The sequence below is a fragment of the Leptopilina heterotoma genome, unplaced genomic scaffold (assembly GCF_015476425.1).
Source record: "Leptopilina heterotoma isolate Lh14 unplaced genomic scaffold, ASM1547642v1 Lhet_73, whole genome shotgun sequence".
Taxonomy (NCBI): Eukaryota; Metazoa; Arthropoda; class Insecta; order Hymenoptera; family Figitidae; genus Leptopilina; species Leptopilina heterotoma.
Window position 1 is genome coordinate 1,396,378 of NW_025111169.1, and position 7,570 is coordinate 1,403,947.

The following is a 7,570-nucleotide window of genomic DNA, read 5'->3' on the forward strand; positions in this document are numbered from 1 at the left end:
GAACATCGACAATCTCTTTCAATATTTTTTTTTAATTTTAAAAAATACTTTTGTAATTTGTAAACTAGAAAAATTTATTATTTCCAAAGGTCATTTTATTCAGTAAAATTGTTTTCAATTAAAAATCATAATTTTCAATCTGAACTAATTTTATTCTAGCATAGAATTTTGTAGCTTTTCAGAAACATAATTGATTTGTTTAGAAGAATTTAATTAAAATTTTAGAAAATTTTATAACTTTTGAAAAAATAATTTCTCTTTCGAGAAAATAATAGAAAAATTTTATTCAAGATAATAATTTACCATCTTTATTAGTAAAACAAGAAAAAAATTGAAAGAGATTGCAATGTGTCAGCTACATTAATTAAATGTTATACTTTTGAGTATAAAAATAGCTTGCCTATATGTATATTATTTTATTCATTTATTAAATATGTAAACTCTTCGATAAAAAAAAAAAAATGCGCGCAGTGTTATCGACACATTTTATGATTGCACTGAGTGTTATTCAAATTGTCTCGTTTTCTCATTTATTAAAAGTAGGACAGAGTGGAATTTCGACAAACGTATAGAGAAAATAAAGCCGAAAAAAAATCTAAAAAAATAAAAACTAGCAGAAAATATAACAAATTTTTAACAAACTAAAATATTAATTTTAATTATTGAACCAAAAGAAACAAAAATGAATTCTTGGATACAAAAAAAAATTTTTTTCTAGAGCATATTTTCTCTACCTGTAAAAAAAGAAACCACCATAAAAAAAAATCTTTAATAATATTGTAAATCGTGAATTATGCGATTTGTACATAAATTCAAATATCTCTCTACCTACTTTGAAAAAAAAAATTCCTAACTTTAGATGTTCCCGTTAATATTAGATTAGCAAATCAATTGAAACTTTATAAGTGGGGAAAAAAAAAACAGGAAACAAATAGAAAAAAAATGCGCTAACTTAATAAATGTTTGAATTTCATCATTAAAGAAACTTAAAAATTGAATTTCATCGACCAACAACAATAAATTATTAGTGTGAGATGTGAAAAGTAAAATGAAAATTATATAGAATAGAAAACTGCGATTCGCTGAATTGTCTAAAGGAAAAATATGAGTCTAGCCTTTTTATAACTGTGAAAATACAAGAAAAAAAAACAATTATATTTTGGGATCTACATGCTAGAAAAGAAAATTTCGACATTTAGGTAGAAGACAATATTCTCTAATGTAACTGAAAGTATGAAATGAAATACGCAATGTGAATTAGTGCATATTTTTAATAAATGGAGCTGATCACAATTTATAATTTTATTTACAACCCTTTAAATAAAAATATGCATATCCTTCATGTGTAAATATTTATTTATTTATTGCATCGGTTTAGTTCATTTTTGTTGATGATTTTTGTAAGAAATTTTTTTTTACTTTTACTTATACTTTACTGTACTTTTACTCTATACTTTACGACCTTTGTGAAGTTTGTCGAATATTTAATTGAAAGAATTTTATTTAAAAATTCAAGAAAATAATAATTAATTCAATTTTAATTCATTTTAATTTAAGTCGATTGAATTAAAATGATGAAAATAATTTTGAACGAATTATAGTAATAATTTTCTTATAATATAAAATAATAATTTTATCATTCGATTATAAGACATGAAGAAAGCGATCATTCCAAGTCGTCGACTTGGAGCGATCAATTTCCTCATGTTTTATAATTCAATTTATTATTATTATGCAAATTACAAAATTTTTTATTTTCAAATATAAATTTTTAAATAATTTCATAATCAAAATTTTTAAAATTCACTTATTAAGTACAAAATTAATTATTATTGTTTATATTTTCAAAAATTTGAATACATTTCTTCGCAAGCAGTTCAATTATTTTTATATAAATAATAACATTCTTAGGAACAATTAATTTATTATTTTTATAAATAGTAAAATTTTTTGCAAAAATTCAATCCTAATTTTAAATAAAATTTTACGAACTAATACAATTATTTTCTAAAATTTTTATAAATCTTTCCAAAGAAGTCACTTTTATTTAATACAATTTTAATAAACTTTCATGAAAGAATTCAATTTTTTTTTTAATTTTTAATAATATTTTTCAAAAAAATTCAATTATTTTCTAAAATTTTATTAAATCCTTCGAAACAATTTAATTATATGTTTAAATACTACCATTTTTTGCAGGAATTCAATTATTTTTAAAAAAATTCTAATTCAATTCCATCGAAAGAATTCAAATATTTTTAAATATTCCCATAAAATTCAATTATTTCCTAAAATTTTAAGTCGTAACAATTCAAATTTTTTATAAATACTAAAATTCTTTGAAGGAATTAAATTATTTTTAATCCAGTTTAAATAAAATTACAGGAAAGAATTTAACTAATTTTAAAAATTTCCATAATTTTGAATATAAATACTTAATATTAATAAAATTCTTTACAGAAAGTCAATTATTTTCGAAATAACTGTAATTGAATATCTCGAAAGAATTTAATTGTTTTCAAATATTTCTATAAAATTCTTTAAAACAATTCAATTATTTCCTAAAATTTTAATAAATTTTTCGAAACATTTCAATTATTTTTATAAATGATTAAATTATTTTAAAAAAAATTTTTATTGAATTCCTCAAAAGAATTCAAATATTTAAAAATATTTCCATAAAATTCAATTTTAAGAAAATTTTAAAATTTTAAATTTTAAGAAATTTTTCGAACAATTCAACTATTTTTATAAATACTAAAATTCTTTGCAGGAAATATATTATTTTTAATCCAATTTAAGTAAAATTACACAAAAGAATTTAATTATTTTTAAAAATTTTCATAATTTTGAATAGATATACTTAATTTTAATAAAATTCTTTACAGAAATTCAATTATTTTCAAAACAACTTTAATTCAATTTTTCGAAAGAATTTAATTATTTTCAAATATTTATGTACATATAAAATTAATTTGTTTCCCAAAATTTTAATAAATTCTCCGGAACAATTCAATTAATTTTATAAATAGTAAAATTCTTCGCAAGAATTAAATTATTTTTGTGCATAAATAATTCAATTATATTCAATAAAATAAAATTTTAATAAAATTCTTCTTCATAAAATTCGATTGCTTTCAGAAAAAGGCACAAAATAAAATCTAAATTAAAAAAAAATTTAATTAAAACTACTCCCAAACGTCTAGAAAAGGTAAGAAATTAATAAACAAGATTTTTAGACGCTTAATAACATTTATTCTTTAAACATTCGCTCATTTTGTACGACTCTCAACGCAGAATAAGCGCGATAAAAAGTTGAGCGCTCAGCCGTAAAATTGCTATTTATTACTTTGTTTTTCATAGTCAATATAATTATATTTTTCTCATGATTTTATCTCATTTTTTTGTATACTATATACAGTTTGTTTTTTTTTGTTTATTTGTTTGTTTGTTTGTTTTTTTTGCGATTCCTGACGATGTTAGTTATAGATAATAGGTGGTTAGCAGCGGACGCCTATACTCAAAAACAACTTCACTACAATGTTAATTAATTTTATTAATTATTTATATCACATTGACACTCTCCCTAGGTTTTTTATTTCCTCTTTGAAAATTTCGCCCCTAGTCCGTTTCCTTGTCACCTCCTGGTTTCATTTCTCCCACCAGGCGTTCTCATTTTATTTACAGTTTTTTTTTTTTATTACTAATATATTTTTACGATTAATTGCTCATCAAGAGCAAACGTTTTTTCATTTCACACACACGCACACTTTTTACTGGTTTTCATAGAAAAATATTTCTTCAAAAAATACACACATCAATCTCTATATTTTTTTCTTTAACAATTTTTTCTTTCTCGAAAAATTACGATTCTTTTTTTTTGTCACCGCTAAAAACTTAGCCTAAACAAATTTTGAAAATCATTCAAAATTACAATCACAGCCATAAACATTAAACGAGATCTCTAAAATTTTCTCAATTTTTCTTTTTTTTTTACATTTTTTACGAATAAGTTTTTGCGGTTTCTCCTTTTTTTTGTTGAATAATTTAAATATAAATTTTATAAATTATAAATTCTTTCGTCGTCATAAATTAAATTTCTTTCTACAATTAAAAAAATAAATATGATCGAATTGATGGTGTATTTTAGAGAAATAATTCTTCTAAGAAGTTCATTCAACTTTCATACAGGCTCTTGATCTAGTCTTTTGTCTCGTATCAAGACATTTTTATTTTTTTTTTTGTTTCTTTATCGGACAAGTGATTAATGTATTTTTTTTAACTTTTTTCTTTTTTTAAAATGACATCGAATCTGCTCTCTACTGAAGGAAGATTTTCGTCTCAAGTGTCGCCGGTAAATGAATTATTTTATAGTTTCGCCGATTACATAAAAATGAATAATAAAAGTTTCTTTTTGTTTTCTCACAATATTTATAGTCACCTTGCATTCAACTTAAAATTAAATTGATAAAATAAAGAAGGAAATGTAATAAGTCGTGTTTAAACATTATAAGACTTGAATATTACAACGCAATATTTACGAGATCGTAAAACACCTTTTTCTCATACGCCAATAATTTATTATATACATTAAATAAGGTGTAATTTCGATTTTTATAATAGCATTAGTGTTCAATTGGGGGTAAATGGGGAAATGTACAATTATTTATAGTTTAATCAACGGTGACAATAGATTTTTTTTTTTTTTTTTTTTGCTCTCATCTTCTTTTCAAAGAAATCAAAAAATATGTCAGATTTACATTTTTTTTTTATTGTGATATTTTTCATTTGATTAGACAAAAAAATAGTTTTTCTGAGATATTTTTTCGATTTTTTACAGTAGAAAATATTTTTTTTGTAAAACAGAAAATTTCTAATCATAATTTCATATCATAAATTTCTAATCATTCAAATAAAGAAAATAGTTTTTTTCTCTTGAAGTTTTCATTTTCAACTTATTTGCAGAATTTTCTCGATTATAGTCGTAATAAAACAATTTCGAATTTTTTTTAGGGAACAGTTTGTTAATTAATTTTTACTTCTATTTTTACTCTTCCGAAGTAATTTGGACAAGAATAAAAATCAATTGCTTTTGACCCTTTATGACAATTTTAAGCATTTGATTTAATGCGAAAAATTATTGTCACATTAACATATTTTATTAACAAAATATTAATAGAAATATCGATAGAAAATAATTCTGAGAGAAAAATTCCTTCAGTAAATTCTTAAAAATGAAAAATTCCAGCGAGAGAGAAAATTTTGTTTTCTTTACATTCAATGGAAAAAATTAACATCTCGAATTCATTTTCTGACTTCACTTGCAGACGCTTCGATCGAAAATTTGAAATACGACACCGTATTTCGAACCAAAGTCGCATACAAGTAAATGAATAGTTTTATCGTTGATCAAAAGTTGAAATTTTCTTCAAAGCTACACATTTAATCCACTTTTCGTCACAATGATATGATATTTTTTTTTCAAGGATTGCAATTAGAAACGGTAAAATAAAAAAAAAGTAAGATGACTTTTCTTTCTCTTTTCTTCTTTACACAATGAACTCAAGTCAAAAAGCCATGTAGAGAAATTTTTTTCTCTTGATTCAAATCAATTTTTTTTTTTTTTGGTCGCAAAATGTCCATTGATTTTTACACACTTTGCTAAACATGGCAATTGACTTTCGAAAGATTACAATCTACGCGCATCTGTTTAGATTCAACTTTGGTTTTGGTAAATACATTCTTCAAAACAATGAACGTAAAAAGTTTCTTCTTCAGAACAAAAGACCAATTACGGTTCTCTTTTTCTGCTTGTGACTTGGAGACTAGATTTCTGGATGTTTCAACGTGCACTTTTCTCAATCAATTCTTTTCTCTTCGATAATACTGATATCTCAGAAAAATGAACAACAACAATAAAAAATTTAATTCTCTAAATTAGTGCAATAATTGAAAGCCAGAAAATATTTTTTTTTCTTTTAATTCTACAAGAAAATGTGTGTACTCTCGAGAAAACAAATTCGATTGTATTTGAAAATTAAAAAAAAAATTGTCATCACTGAGAAAACTACTAAGGAATTTTACGAGGACCATTCATAAATTTTTCTAGTGTTATTATTATTTTCTTTTATGATAGCAATTTTTTTCACACTGAAAAACATGCAATTTATGAATGGACCGAAAAGAAGCCACATTCCTTGAAATATTCAGTTTATTATTACTACAAATAATTCGATGCATTTGCATATTTTTTTTTTTCAACACTAAAACGTGTTATTTCTATAAATCTGAAAAATTATTGTTCATAATGGTCCAAAATAAGCTTCTTAAAAAATTTGCCTGATACTTTTCGTTCCTCTTTTTCTTTCTTTCTTTTTTTGTTAATTTTAAAAAAATAAGATGCTAAATTCAGAAAATTGAATTTATTTAAATTTTCTAAGAAGACTTTTTCGGCTCTAGTATTTGATTTCGTGATTGAAATTACTAGGCTTTCTCGTCGGAATATATATTTATATATATATATATCTAGTCTTCATGTACACATTTTCAGTTTGTGCCCATTCTTCACCCGTTTTCAAATAAAATCATCGATCTTTCTAGAAACAAGGATCTAAAGGATTTTGCGAGTTAAACACTACAAGTTAGGATTTTCTCTCTTCGGAAGAATTTGAGCAGTCGAAAAGATATTTTTTTTAACGCAAAAAATATTCAAAAATTTTTTTTTTAGGCCCATCCCCCGAAATAACGAAAAAAAAAGACAGACAGACAGACGGAATGTATGACATTTTTGATCTTTTGTAGTGAAATTCCATATAATTTTCAGAATTATTTAAATAATAATAATTATTTTCGATTAGAATTTATTTTCGAATTTTTTAGTAAAAATAGAAAAAAAAAATTGTATTTTCTTGTTTTATTTATTTTGCTTCGTTTTTATTATTGGTAGTGAAACATTATTTTTGACTTATTTTTTCCGTGGGGAAATTCACAACATTTATGATCAACGATTCAGAGGAAAAATACTTTTTACGCAAAAAAAAAAACAATATTTTTTGTTTACAAATTTCCTTTTCAGTTGTTCATCAAGAAATATAGAAATTTTTGTAGCCAAGAATTCGAAAGAAAAAATTTTCTTCTTCTAAATTGCTGATTATAAATTTTTGTAAAGTTTTGAACATAAATTTTGTACAAATGAACAAAATAATTTCTTTTCTCAAACATTTTTAACAATTATTGTACTGAAGTGCAAAATAATGTAATTTGAACACGATTTTAGTTGAAAATTAATTTTCAAATATTTCTCTAAAGTTTTGAACATTCAAATGAATGAAATTTTTTTAGTAAATATTTTGAAAAATTGTTTAATTGAAATGCAAAATAATATTATTTTAATTGAAAATTAATTTTTAAATATTTCCCTAAAGTTTCCCTAAATTTTCAAATGAACGAAATATGTTTTTTTCTTAAATATTTTGAAAACTTGTTTTATTGAAATGCAAAATAATGTAAATTTAACACTATTTTAGTTGAAAACTGAATTTTTTAAATGTGAAAATCAATATTTTTAAAT